The sequence below is a fragment of the Dendrobates tinctorius genome, unplaced genomic scaffold (genome assembly GCF_039654945.1).
Source record: "Dendrobates tinctorius isolate UK_male_01 unplaced genomic scaffold, ASM3965494v1 ptg000013l, whole genome shotgun sequence".
In the NCBI taxonomy this organism is placed as follows: domain Eukaryota; kingdom Metazoa; phylum Chordata; class Amphibia; order Anura; family Dendrobatidae; genus Dendrobates; species Dendrobates tinctorius.
Window position 1 is genome coordinate 7,917,047 of NW_027361681.1, and position 15,435 is coordinate 7,932,481.

General features: G+C 45.5%; 1 protein-coding gene and 1 long non-coding RNA gene across 2 annotated transcripts in view; one reads left to right on the plus strand and one right to left on the minus strand.

The window, feature by feature from the left end:
• The window catches only part of LOC141069002 (G-protein coupled receptor 83-like), a 237,935-nt gene that overhangs the window by 165,596 nt on the left and 56,904 nt on the right, over positions 1-15,435 (minus strand). The window lies entirely within an intron of this gene.
• LOC141069018 (uncharacterized) overlaps positions 1-15,435 on the plus strand; it is a 176,547-nt gene that overhangs the window by 94,482 nt on the left and 66,630 nt on the right. The window contains exon 2 of the long non-coding RNA XR_012226498.1: positions 2,002-2,165. This is a non-coding gene — a long non-coding RNA (uncharacterized lncRNA). The remainder of the gene's footprint in view (positions 1-2,001; positions 2,166-15,435) is intronic.

Sequence of the window (15,435 nt, forward strand, 5' to 3'; positions counted from 1 at the left end):
GGGAGGGTACTGGGAAGATCTGGAAAGCACTTTGTGATGAAAGTAGCAGACCAACACCTCCACCTTGCCTGCTCTCAAGTCTGGGGGTATGTGAAAATTGTAGTTTATCTTTTGAGAGAGCAGCGGCAGCAGCAGCTGAGGTGTCCAACTGCTAGATCCAGGTTTCAGTAACAGCCAGAAGGTTAAGGAAATTGAACAAGAAGAAATCATAGATGTAGGGGAGTTTGTTGCATGCTGACAGTAAGTTCCAGAGGGCACAATTAAGAGAGACATGAGAATGTGAGCAGTGAATTTTGAAATGATTAGCAGGGTTTCTATGTGCAGCAGGAAGAGAGTTATAAATACTAGCAGAAGAAGGCCCAGTGTTAGGGGAGATGTCAGTGACTAGGAGAAGAAAAATGAGAAAGAGCAGGTGGTTTAATGATTTTTGGGAGTGTTTATGTGCTGTATGGTGGTATCTTGTTTCATGCACATGTTAAACAGAAGGAAACATATATTCTCACATCATTCCTACAATTAGGCCATCAAAATGAACATAGCAGTAGTTCATTAGATTTCATAATGTAAAGCCCTGCAAGTTTAGTGTTATAGTTTGAAAACTTTAGGTGAGGCAGATTCTGAGACATATAATATGTTTCTGGATCTAAAACCCCTCCTTAAAAAAGAGATCCATATCCTTATAAGGATGGTTGAGAAAAGAGTTATTTGGTATTCATCTTGGAAGTTTGTTAAAAATTAATTAAAGTACAATATTCCAAAGACATTTTTGGAACAGAAAATAGTACAAGCAGTGTTAAACCACTCCTGAGGTTCAGCAAGGGTCTTGGACAGAGCATAAAGGCCCCATCACACACAGATCTCGCCAGCGAGATCGCTGTGTGTGACGGGGATCAGTGACCAGTCCCCCTGCCGGGTATTGCTGATCGTGCTCGATCATTCTGGGCCATTTTTTGATCGCTGGCCAGCGTGCATCGCTGCGTGTGGCAGCGAGAGACCAGCGAACAGCGACGCTGGTTTCCAATGTAAACATCGGTTATCTAAGAGCCACGCTGCTCTTGGATACCCGCTGTTTACATTGGAAACCAACTTGCTTGCTGGTTCTGATCGCTGGAGGGGCTGTCTATGTGACAGCTCACCAGCGATCAGCCTAACGATGTCCCAGCGATCCCATCCATGTCGGATCGTTGGTGGGATCGCTGGGACATCGTTATGTGTAATGGGGCCTTAAGCCTCACCTTTTCTTGAACCAGGCAAATAAGAAATTATCAAATTAAATCTACAGAAAACAAGGCCTATTGTGCTTATTTTGAAGACAGTCAGGTTTTTAAGGTCAGTAAAGACAGCCACAGAATAATTGGCTCTTTGCAAAAATTGTCTCCATTTAGAGAAGGCAAATTTAATGGCTAAAAGTTCTTCTATTTCCAAAGTCATAGTTGTTGTCTGCAAATGGCATGGTATGAAAAAGAAATGCATATGGATTAAGGTGTATCTTATCTCTAACTCAATAAGTGAAGACAGCTCCCACAACAGAATCTGAGACTTAAACTTTGACAAAAAAAACTGCAGTTCAGGATTTGGATAGACTGGTAGTGGTGCAGAAGTGAAACGATTATTTTACTTGTCAAAAGCAGCCTGTTCCTCTGGAGACCAACTAATTGCTTTGGTTTTATTTGTGAGTGAAGTGATTAGTAAGATGATTTTTAAAATGCTTTTTATGAATCTTCTGTAGAAATGTTCAAAACCTATAAAGCACTGGATGTCTTTTAAATGTCTAACATTTCATTGATATGACTTGCGTTTATTTGTGAAAAATCAGAAATCTGGTGAAAATGTGGAAAATGTAGCAACTTTTAGTTTTTATCACCTTAAATCAGAAAGCTATATAACACACAATAGTTAATAAATGATTCAGGATAGGAAAAATGTGGTCAGACAATCCATGCTGCGAATCACTAAAGACTCGGATTATTAATACAGTGGTCTTTATTCTACGCATTTCAGAGTCTCACAGAACTCCTTCCTCAGGAAGAAAAAAACACCTGGTGGTGGAATGCCCCTGGAAGAAGCAATTTATGCGAAAAAGCGCTGTCGGGCGGCGGTGGGGGAGAAGCTTTACCAGCATTTAGCTTTTACATCAGCTCATTTTTTCCAGCGGCCAGCTACAGGTAAAATCCTAATCTTAAAATTGCTTTGCACTTTATTATTCTTGATATGTTCCTTGCTGTGCCCTGCGGTCTTTTGGATATATTTCTCTGAGGTGCAATTCCTCTCCTTGGCCATCTATCTTTTCTATATTGAATAGGCAACTTTCTCTTTAGTGCTTATAGCACTTTTTTGGCAAGTTTAGCATCTTTTTGCAACTGCTATTGAAATATTGGCCTCAATATACTACTTTTGCTTTGGAGGGATTTTTTTGATCTCTGGAGGTACATCATTTTGAACCAAGTCAGATTTTGGATTATCCTATGTAGTTTGCACTCTATGAAGACACAATAATGTTTTCTTGCTGGTTATCCTAATCCCCCATGTTGGAGACCATTTAGTCCTGTCTTTTTAATACAATTATGTTAATTTTAATTGATATCTAATAAAAATTGTATTTTTACATTTATCATTGTCTTCACTTCTTGAGTGTTCATGGTACCTCCCATGACGATTTTTGTTGAGATTAATTTATTAGCAGACGTCATGTTGCTTTTGGAGAGGCCCTGATGCTCCTAAATAGTGGAAACCCCCCACAAATGACACCATTTTAGAAACTAGACTCCTCGAGGAACTTATCTAGATGAGTGTTGAGTACCTTGAACCCCAAGTTGCATCACAGAAGTTTATAACATTGAGCCATGAAAAAAAAATACATTTTCCCCACAAAAATGAATTTTAGCCCCAAATTTTGCATTTTTACATGGGTAACAGGAGAAACTGCACCATACAATTTGTTGTGCAATTTCTCCTGAGTACAATGATACCTCATACATGGGGGAAAACTACTATTTGGGTGCACAACAGGGCTGGGAATGATAGGAGTACCATTTGACTTTTTGAATGCAAAAGTTTCTGGAATAATTAGCGGACGCCATGTCGCATTTAGAGAGCCCCTGATGTGCCTAAATAGTAGAAATCTCCCACAAGTGACACCATTTTGGAAAGTAGAGCCCTCAGGGAACTTATCTAGCTGTGTGGTGAGCACACTGAACCCCCAGGTGCTTCACAGTTTATAACATTGAGTCATAAAAATAAAAAAATCACATTTTCCCCACAAAAATGATTTTTAGCCCCAAATTTTGTAATTTCACAAGGGTAACAGAAAAATTTGCACCATACAATTTGTTGTGCAATTTCTCGAGAGTACACTGATACCACATACATGGAAGTAAAATACTGCTTATGCTCACTGTAGGACTCAGAATTTGGAATGCAGACTTTGATGAAATGGTCTGCCAGTGTCATGTCTTGTTCCAAGAGCTTCTGATATGCTTAAACAGTGGAAAACCACAAGTGACACCATTTTGGAAGTTAGACCCCTCATGGAATGTATCTAGATGTTTTGAGCAACCCCCAGCTGCTTCACAGAAGTTTATAACGTAGAGCAGTGAAAATAAAAAAAAAATCACATTTTTTCAACAAAAATGTTGTTTTAGCCCAAATTTTTCTCTTTTCACAAGGATTGCAGGAGAAAATGAACCCCAAAATTTGTTGTGCAATTTCTTCTGAGTACACTCATACCCCATATGTGGTAGAAAACTACTTTTGAGGTACAATGCAAAGCTCAGAATGGAAGAAGCGCCATATTGGAGTTAACATTTTCCTGGACTGGTTTGAGGGTGCCATATCACTTTGGCAGAGCCCCTGATGTGCCAGAACAGCAGGACCCCCATAAGATACCCCATTTTACAAACTACACCTCTCAATGAATTAATCTAGGGGTTCAGTGATCATATATACAGCTCTGGCAAAAATTAAGAGACCACTGCAAAATGTTCAGTTTGACTGATTTTTCTCTTTATAGGTATATTTTTGAGTAAAATGTAAATTGCTCTTTTATTCTATAAACTACTGACAACATGTCTTTGAATTTCCAATCACTAATTTTGTATTTATCTCCAGAAAATGAGAAATGGTCAAAATAACAAAACAATGCAGTGCTTGCAGACCTCAAATAATGCTCAGAAAACAAGTTCATAATCATTTAGAAACAACAATACTAATGTTTTAACTCAGGAAGAGTTCAGAAATAAATATTTTGTGGAATAACCATGATATTTAAGCACAGCTTTCATGTGCCTTAGCATGCTTTCCACCATTCTAATAAACTGCTTTTGGGTTACCTTATGCCACTCCTGGTACAAAAATTTAAGTAGCTCTTCTTTGTTTGATGGCTTGAGACTATCCATCTTCTTCTTGATTACATTCCAAAGGTTTTTCAATGGAGACTGGGCTGGCCATGACAAGGACTTGATGTGGTGGTTCTTAATCTACAAATTCATTGACCGAGTTGTGTGGCATGGTGCATTATCCTGCTGGAAAAAGCAGTCCTCAGAGTTGGGGATCATTGCCCGAACAGAAGGAATCAACTGTTTTTCCAGGATAACCTTGTATGCGGCTTGATTCATATGTCCTTCGCAAAGATTAACCTGCCCAATTCCAGCCTTGATGAAGCATCCCCAGATCATCACCGATCTTCCACCAAATTTCACAGTGAGTGCAAGACACTGTGGCTTGTATGCCTCGAGGTCTCCATCAACCATTAGACGACCAGATGTTGGACAAATCTGAAAATTAGACTCACCAGAAAAGATTACCTTACTCCAGTCCTCTATTGTCTAATTCTTATGGTCTTTGGCAAACCAGCCTGGATCTCCTTTGTTTCTCATTGATGAAAGGTTTTTTTCAAGCTTTACATGACTTGAGGCCTGTGTTGTGAATTCACTTTCTGGTCTACCTCTGGTTGCTGGTGAGGGTGGTGGAGCTGGTTGTATTGACAGAGGAGTCGTGAGTTCTCTTTCCGGGCTCCCTCTGGTGGTTGCAGGAGGTAATGAAGCTGATCTAATTAACAGAGACCTGCCACCTGATAATGAGGACGACGATTGGACATCTGGAGTCTCTGACTGGATTTAAGACAGCCGACTCACTCTATCCCTGCTGGTGATTTTTCCTGCCTCCCGAGGTCTTAGTTTCCAGTTCAGTCCCTGCATTCTCAAGCTAAGTGTTCTTTTCTATTGTTCACATTTGATTTGGTTTTGTCTATTCAGCTTTGTGTGGTCAGCAACTCGGGGTCCACCATGCAGTAGGTGTTAAAACCGCTGCTAAACAATGGCAGACGTGCTATAGGGCGGTAACTGTCAGTGCAGGCGGGGACGTGGACACACGTGAGACAGCCTCTGCGACTGCCTGAGCAGCAGCCTCAGTAAACTTCGCAGCGGAGGTGGCACTCTCGACAGTAGCCAACCTGCCCTCCAGCTGCTGAATGTACCGCTGAAGCTGCTGCATGGCTGCCATTATTAGCCAGACCCTGGCGCTTGTATAATTTTAGGAACGGCGGAACGCACTAAATAAATAAATAATAAAGTGCATTCGCCGCTCGGGGTCCACCGTGCAGTAGGTGTTAAAACCACTGCTAAACAATGGCAGACGCGCCATAGGGCGGTATAATGCGCTCGGGTTCAACGTCACCGGATGAGCGCGGAGCGGACTCTATTAAACTCACAGAGGCACTGTAACAAAAACATACAAGTATACACTGAGCCAGTTAGACTTCACCGGACTCAGTGAAATTGCACGCACGGTATCTGGTCACAGGACACGGTTCCAAGACAAGGGACGGTGTTCGTCTAGACTACCGTGCGTGCGGCGTCGCTGCTGCGGATGCCGGTAAGTGCTGCTACATGCAGCGCGGCGGCAGACACAGCCGCTAAGCGATGGTGCCTTGAGAGACGTGACACCACCAGACGCTAGTGTAGAGGTGCGGTGTGCACAGTGGCCTATGGCTTGCCACTGACTGGCACGGACTCTAACTATAGTTCCCTATCCACATGCGTAATATCAGAGGGAGGGGAATCTTAATGAGTCAGTCACCAGAATCATACATCCATCACCATTCACACATCTAGCAAGAATAGCCTATACTAGCGCATGACCGAACGGCCATGCGGCCCTTTTATAGCCGTGCGCTGCCAGGACCTTCCAAATCTCTGAGATGGACCAATCAGATCAGGAAAAGGACCTGAGCACGTGACTCCCGAACTCCAATGGGAGATCGTCTCATGAGCATGCTCAGTGGAGTGGCAGAGGGACTTAGCCTCAGGAGTAACTTGCTGCCAAGCAATATGTGAGGCTCTGGACTCCTGCTGTGTAGCCGCAGGAATCCGAAGCCTATCACTGTGTCTGTGGTGAGTTGGGGTTGTCAGTGTGTTCTTAGTGACACTCCTGTTTCCTCCACCTCTCCTCAGTCTCATGATATTCTTGATTATTTTGCTGATTTTTCTGATGTATTTAGTGAGAGTAAGTCTGCATCTTTGCCTCCTCATAGGAGTTATAACTGTGCAATTGAGTTGATGCCCGGGTGTAAATTTCCCAAGGGTTGGCTTTTCAACTTATCGGTACTCGAACATGATGCTATGCGATCTTATATCAAGGAGTCATTGAAGAAGGGTCATATTAGACCATCCTCTTCACCGTTAGGTGCTGGCGTTATATTGTGACCAAGAAAGATGGTTCATTAAGGCCTTGTATTGACTATCGTTCCCTTAACAAAATTACGGTTAAATATCAGTACCAGTTACCCCTGATTTCTGACTTATTTTCCAGAGTTAAAAGTGCCTGCTGGTTTACCAAGCTTGACCTCAGGGGGGCGTATAATTTTATTCGCATCAAGCACGGGGATGAATGGAAGATGGCGTTTAATACTCCAGAGGGACATTTTGAGTGCCTGTTGATGCCTTTTGGGCTCACTAATGCCCCTTCTGTCTTCCAATCCCTTATGAATGATATTTTCCGGGACTTTGTGGATAAGTTTTTGAACATCTATCTGGATGATATTTTGATCTTTTCCAGTGATTGGGATTCTCATGTGGAACATGTCCGGACTGTGTTCCGGATTTTGAGGGAAAATTCTCTGTATGTTAAGGGATCGAAATGCCTCTTTGGTGTACAGAGGATTTCATTTTTGGGATTTATTTTGTCTCCGTCGACTATTGAAATGGACCTGGCCAAGGTATAGGCCATTTATGATTGGGTTTAGCCCACTTTTTTGAAGGCTCTCCAGAATTTTTTGGGTTCTGCTAATTTCTACTGTAAATTCATAAGTAATTTTTCTGGTATTGTCAAACCACTGACTGATTTGACCAAAAAGGGTGCTGATGTGCTGAATTGGTCTCCAGAGGCTGTCTCGGCATTTCTGGAGCTTAACCTGAGATTCACTTCTGCTCCGGTTCTACGGCAACCTGATGTCTCACTTCCATTTCTGGTGGAGGTAAATGCTTCTGAGATTGGTGCAGGAGCTGTTTTGTCCCAAAAAGATCCGGTGACTTCTAAAATGAATCCCTGTGCCTTCTTTTCTTGAAAATTCTCCCCATCTGAACGTAACTATGACATGGGGAATCGGGAATTGTTGGCCATGAAATGGGCATTTGAAGAGTGGAGACATTGGTTGGAGGGAGCTAGACATCAAGTTGTGGTCCTTACCGACCACAAGAATTTGATTTATCTTGAATCGGCCAAACGCTTGAATCCTAGACAGGCTAGGTGGGCCTTGTTTTTCATGCGTTTTAACTTTGTGGTCTCTTTTCTTCCGGGGACTAAGTATGTTAAGGCAGATGCCCTTTCTTGAAGTTTCTTTGCTGATTCTCTTATTGTGATGGAGCCTACTACCATCCTAGGTGAGGGAGTAGTTCTTTCTGCCATCTCGCCCGATTTGAGATGCGCCCAGGAGGAATTTCAGGAGGACAAACCTGAGCGTTGTTGGGAAAATTGTGTGTTCCTGACCAGTGGAGGAAGAGAGTGATGTCTGAAGTTCATTGCTCCACATTGGCTGGTCATCCGGGTATTTTTGGTACCAGAGATTTGGTGAGTCGCTCTTTTTTGTGGCCTGCCTTATCTCATGATGTCAGGAATTTTGTGCAGTCCTGTGGGACTTGTTCTCCGACTAAACCCTGTTCTCGTTCTAGTGGGTTGTTGATGCCCCTCCCGGTGCCCAAGGGGCCATGGACCCATATCTCAATGGATTTTATTTCTGATCTTCCTGTCTCTCAGAGAATGACTGTTATCTGGGTTATTTGTGATAGATTTTCTAAGATGGTCCATCTTGTACCACTCCCGAAGTTGCCATCTTCCTCTGAGTTGGTGTCCTTGTTTTTGCAACAGGTGGTTCGTTTGCACGGTATTCCTGAAAACATTGTGTCTGAAAGAGGAGTCCAGTATTTTTCCCAGATTTTGGAGAGCTCTTGGTTCTAAACTGGAAATTCAGTTATCTTTCTCCTCTGCGTTTCACCCTCAGACCAATGGGCAGACTGAGATAACAAACTAGACTTTGGAAACCTATTTGAGATGTTTTATATCTGCTGATCAAGATGACTGGGTCTCATTTTTGCCCTTGGCTGAATTTGCTCTAAATAATAGGGCTAGTTCTACCACTTTGATGTCTCCTTTTTCTGCAACTTTGGGTTTCATCCTCGATTTTCTTCAGGGCAGGTGGAGGCTTCGGCCTGTCCAGGTGTGGATTCTGTGGTATTGAGAATGCAGGTTTGGGATCAAGTAGTGAATAAGTTGTCTCACTCTCAGAAGGCCCAACGGTTTGCCTATCGGCATAGGACCATTGGTACCCGGTTTAAAGTGGGTGACATGGTTTGGTTGTCCTCAAAAAATATTCCCATGAAAGTTGCATCTCCAAAATTCAAGCCAAGGTTCATTGGACCTTATAAGATTTTGGAAATCCTTAATCCCATTTCTTTTTGTTTGGCTCTTCCAGGAACGTTTAAGATTCACAACGTTTTTCATAAATCTTTGTTGAAAAGGTTTGTGGAGCCAGTAGTTCCCATGGCTGCGACCCCTGGTCATTAGAGTTGAGCGAAACGAGTCGAAAAAATTCAAAAGTCGCCGACTTTTGGCAAAGTCGGGTTTCAAGAAACGAAACCCGACCCTAGGATGAGGTCGGCCACGAGGTCGGCGACTTACGCGCCAAAGTCGCGTTTCAAAAGTTTGTTTTGCGCTCTTTTTCAGCCAATCAGGATCCACGGACACTGTGGGCAACGTGATGACATAGGCACGGGTCACCACCATCTTTCAGAAGGGCATGCAAGTGATTGGCTTGCTTTGGTGGGCGTCACAGGGGGTATAAAAGGGCGTGCACGCCCACCGCCATCTTACTTCTGCCGATCTTAGTATAGGGAGAGGTTGCTGCTGATTCTGTAGGGAGAGCGTTAGGCAGGGAAGAAGACAAAAAAACTGCTTCTGCTGCTAGCGATTTGGCCTGCACAACACACCAGTCACTGTGTGTGCAGTGCAAGGGGAGGCTATATAGTGGTGTATCAGTGGTGTTGGTTGTTGGGCTGCCTTCTAAGGCTTCCTGACATTCCTGCATTGCTGTTTACCCACTGCTCCGCAAACTGCTTTTTTAAAAGCAATCCAATCTCCCTTATCCTCTAGTCACTTTGGTCACAGCTGTGCCATCGAGCCTGTCACATAGCGCTCAGATATCAGTGGGCCTCACACAATCCAAAAGTGTCCATCCAGTGTCCAAAAGTGTGTGCAGAGATTCAAAATCTCTCTTATCCTCTAGTCACTTTGGTCACAGCTGTGCCATCGAGCCTGTCACATAGCGCTCAGATATCAGTGGGCCTCACACAATCCAAAAGTGTCCATCCAGTGTACAAAAGTGTGTGCAGAGATTCAAAATCTCCCTTATCCTCTAGTCACTTTGGTCACAGCTGTGCCATCGAGCCTGTCACATAGCGCTCAGATATCAGTGGGCCTCACACAATCCAAAAGTGTCCAGTGTCCACAAGTGTCTGCAGAAATTCAAAATCTCCCCTGTCCTATAGACACCTTGTACCTTGTTTTACATTACTATATAGTTTGTTGGATTTTGTCTACATTTCTACCAAAAATGAAGAAGGCTGGTGGAAGAGGCCGTGGAATTGGGCGGGGGTTGGCAGCTGGTAATGATGGTGTTGGTGGTGGATCTGATGGTAGTGGCAAGAGCAAAATAGGACCGAATGCAGGAGGTGCTGACCCTGCGTCATCGTCTGGCTACATAAGGCCTCGAACGCTTATTTTTCTAGGAGTTGGCAAACCGCTTTTAAAGCCAGAGCATCAGGAAAAAGTTTTGTCTTACATTGCTGACTCAGCCTCCAGCTCTATCGCCTCCTCTTCTTCAGTTGTAAAAAGTAAAAGCACTGAGTCGTCATTGGAGGCTGATGTTCATGAACCACACCTTTCCTTGTGTCCTTCACCCCAACCAAGATTGAAGGATGACGCAGGCCATACTACTGATTACTCCATGGAGCTGTTTTCACATACCATGCCTGGATTATCAAGTGAAATGGTGAATTACCCAGGCCAAGATGAATCTGACATGGAGTGCACTGATGCACAGCTGCTGATGGATGATTCTGCTGGTACATTCACTCAGAGCACTACATTGTCCTCGCAGTGTACAGAGCCAGATTCTGACCCTGATGAGACTCAGGTGCCCCTTCCCGCACACTATACCACCATACACGGTGACACAGAGGAAGGTGCACATGACATAGAAGAGGAGGTGATGGATGACCCAGTTGTTGACCCAGATTGGCATCCATTGGGGAAGAGGGTGCTGCTTCCAATAGCTCAGATGAGGAGCATCCACAGCAGACATCGACATCGCAACAGCTGTTATCTGGCAGGCCCGGAGCACTCCAAAGACAGGTTCCAAACATCAAAAGAGTTGCTGGACAGCTTGTCCAGAGGGTCAAAAGATCACAGCGTGCTAGGCCGCAAAATGTCTGCCAAAGTAGGAAGAGTGCAGTGTGGCACTTTTTTGAACAAAATCCTCATGATCAGGCCAAGGTTATCTGTAAGAAGTGCGCAAAGACCTTTAGACGAGGGAAAAATCTGAAAAATTTGAATACCAGTTGCATGCTTAGACATTTAACCAGCATGCACTTGCAAGCGTGGACACAACACCAAACCTCAAGTGCCACATGTGCAACTGATCACAACGAAGGTAGTCAGCAACGCTACATTGTTTCCCCCACTGTAAGCCCACCGGTTAGCACAGCAGCAAATGTTGAGGTGTCGTTGCAAGACCACAGCAGTCAGGGAATCCCACTGTTATATCAACGAAAGACTGATTCTAGGCCATCAGAAAGAACACCAACTCCATCACCATCATCAACCCTCTCTCAGTCCGCCCTGTCCACCGCTACTTCCACCATATGCAGCTCTCAAGTCCAGCTCACCCTCCCAGACACTATGAGTAGGTCAAGAAAGTACTCAGTCTCTCATCCGCGTACACTGGGTTTGAACGCCCACATTGCCAAACTAATCTCTTTTGAGATGATGCCCTTTCGGTTGGTGGAAAGCACAGCTTTCCGCGAACTCATGGCCTATGCAGTACCACGCTATGACCTACCCAGTCGCCACTTCTTCTCTCGCAAAGCCATCCCAGCCCTCCACCATCATGTGAAAGACCGCATTGTCCATGCACTCAAGCAGTCAGTGAGCGGAAAGGTGCACCTCACAACTGATGCATGGTCCAGTCGGCATGGCCAGGGCCGTTACGTGTCCATCACTGCGCACTGGGTTAATGTGGTGGATGCAGGGTCCACAGGGGACAGCGGTGGTGGGACAGTGCTGCCTAGCCCACGGTATAGGAAACAGTTGGCTGTAGGCGTTCCACCCTCCTCCTCCTCCTCCTCCTCCAGAAGCGAAGCTCGTCCACAGAGCGCAGTCGTACGAGTACTCCATCTGCAGCTGCCACTGTTGCACACGATGTGTCCCCCTATCAAGCAGCTAGTGGAAAGTGTCAGCAGGCTGTGTTGTAGATGATGTGTTTGGGCGACAGACACACCGCCGAGGTGCTGGCCGAGTACTTGAAGCGACAAACTGAGTCATGGCTGGGCAGTGTACATCTTGAGGCAGGCAAGGTAGTTAGTGATAACGGCCGTAATTTTGTGGCAGCCATAGCCCTTTCAAAACTCAGCCACATACCTTGCTTGGCTCACACCTTGAACCTGGTGGTGCAGTGCTTCCTCAAAAATTATCCGGAGTTAACAGCCCTGCTCCAGAAGGTGCGAAGACTGTGCGCGCACATCCGCCGGTCGCCTGTACACTCCGTTTGTATGCAGAAGCTGCAGCGATTGCTCCACCTTCCCAACCACCGCCTCATTATCGACATTGCAACAAGGTGGAACTCCACCCTGCACATGGTTGAGCGGCTGTGCGAGCAGAGGCAGGCCATAATGCATTTGTGGGAGGATACACGGCCAGGCACTTTGAGAGCAGACATGGAGTTGACAGGTGTGCAGTGGTCGAAGCTGAAAGACCTTTGTAAAGTCCTTCAGTGTTTTGAGGAATGCACACGGCTGGTAAGCGCAGATGACGCCATCCTAAGCATGAGCATCCCACTTATGCGTCTGCTCATGCAAACTTTGACGCACCTTAAGGAGCAGGCGTCTGCAGCCAATGTTGATGAGGAGGAAGAGGAGGAGGGAATCCTTGATGACATTCAGCCATTGTCTGCTCAGGGACCTCTCCTGGACGAGGTGGAGGAAGAAGAGGAGGAGGAGGATGATGATGGGGATGATTACTTAGGGGAGGAGGATGCATCTCGTGGGGCAAGTGAAAATGTTGGCGTGGCAAGGTCTGGTACAGGGTTTGTGCGTGACTGGAGGGATGTGGATTTGCCAGAAAGTGCTCCTCCACCCAGCACTCGCAGTGCATCATTGACACCGGGAACATTGGCCCACATGTCAGATTATGCCTTGCGGATCCTAAAAAGGGACCCCCGCATTGCCAAAATGATGAACGATGATGACTACTGGTTGGCCAGCATCCTGGATCCATGCTATAAAGGCAAATTACAAAACATCATGCCACAGGAGAACCTTGACCTAATATTGGCTAATAAACAAGCAACTTTGGTAAATCGGTTGCTTGAGGCATTACCAGCACACAGCAGCGGTGATGGTTCTCACACGAGCCGTACGGGCCGGGAGCAGCTTGGCAGAGGTGTTCGTGGTGCACACAGCAGAAGTGGCGTTGGAGACAGGGGTTTCATGACAATGTTGTGGACTGATTTTTCAAATACCGCTCACACAACTGGTAATACTGCATTGATGGAAAGTGACAGGAGACAGCAGTTGTCAACTATGGTTACAAACTACTTTTCCTCCCATATCGATGTTCTCCCACACAGGCCATTCCCCTTTGACTATTGGGCTGCTAAACTGGACACCTGGCCTGAATTGGCCCAATATGCCTTACAGGAGCTCGCTTGCCCAGCTGCAAGTGTGCTATCGGAAAGAGTCTTCAGTGCAGCTGGATCAATCCTGACAGAAAAAAGGACCCGTCTGTCAACCCAAAATGTGGATGAACTAACCTTCATTAAAATGAACCACGCATGGGTTTCCAAGGATTTTGTCCCACCTTCCCCTGATGACACATAGGGTGACAGAAAAATGGCTTGCTTTGGTCCACCTCTTCCTGGTACTTCACCTATTTTTAATTCACCTTTTGCATCAGCTGAATGTCCAACATCAACATATGCCACTTTCTAAAACTCCCTAACTGTGCTGCTTCCCCCCCCCATGGCCGGGGTCACCACCTAGCGCACGACACTGTGCGAGTGCCGTTGCCCTGGACAGGTGGGTAGGCCGACTCTTGGGCGCGGGCACTGGCACAGGGTCCCTCATAGTGCAATCAAGTGTCTCTGACGGTGGTGGTGCACACCCGCCGTCAGACACACCGCTGTACTATGAGGGGCCCAGTGCCAGTACCGACGCCCACGAGTGGGCCCCCCTTGCTTGGGCAGGGCCCCAGCATTTGCAATCTTTACCTCTCCCTGCTCCTCCGCTGTGTAATCTGGGCCGTCAAATCCATACTGTGCCTGACACCGTCTGAGCCTGCCTCCTGATGTATAGACATATATTTTGAATGTGTACGCTATCCATACATGTTATCCGGGGATACGGTACCCTTTCTAACCTTTGTGCAATCACGTGCAATCCATACTGGGCCTAACACCGTCTGAGCCTGCCTCCTGAGACATATATTTTGAATGTGTACGCTATCCATACATGTTATCCGGGGAAACGGTACCCTTTCTAACCTTTGTGCAATCACGTGCAATCCATACTGGGCCTAACACCGTCTGAGCCTGCCTCCTGAGACATATATTTTGAATGTGTACGCTATCCATACATGTTATCCGGGGATACGGTACCCTTTCTAACCTTTGTGCAATCACGTGCAATCCATACTGGGCCTAACACCATCTGAGCCTGCCTCATGAGACATATATTTTGAATGTGTACGCTATCCATACATGTTATCTGGGGATACGGTACCCTTTCTAACCTTTGTGCAATCACGTGCAATCCATACTGGGCCTAACACCATCTGAGCCTGCCTCCTGAGACATATATTTTGAATGTGTACGCTATCCATACATGTTATCCGGGGATACGGTACCCTTTCTAACCTTTGTGCAATCACGTGCAATCCATACTGGGCCTAACACCGTCTGAGCCTGCCTCCTGAGACATATATTTTGAATGTGTACGCTATCCATACATGTTATCCGGGGATACGGTACCCTTTCTAACCTTTGTGCAATCACGTGCAATCCATACTGGGCCTAACACCATCTGAGCCTGCCTCCTGAGACATATATTTTGAATGTGTACGCTATCCATACATGTTATCTGGGGATACGGTACCCTTTCTAACCTTTGTGCAATCACGTGCAATCCATACTGGGCCTAACACCGTCTGAGAATGATAGATGGGGCCCACCATACACTGGAACATTCCAAAGGTGGACATCAGACACTGGAGCAGCATTTACAGGGCCCATTATACACTAGAGCATTAGAAATGGGGCCCATTATGTTTGGAGCATTATTTGGGCCCATAAGACAGTAGAGCTTCATCCATGGGGACCAACATATACTGTAGCATTATGTGGAGCTCATCATATACTGTTTCAAACATTATATGGGACCAATGATTCTGTATGGAGAAATAGATGGGCCTCGTCATGAGATGTAAAAAGTGAGGTATTTTTCATTGTACTATACCGCTATTTCTCTGCCGTATCGGAGCATGATGAGTTGTGGTATGTGTTAAAGGGGCGCTCTTTCGCCCAGGGCACATGAAAACCTGGAGCCAGCCCTCCCCCCCCACAGTCTGTAGCCAAATAACCCCCATTTTTCAGTGCGTAACTTGTATTATGAAGTT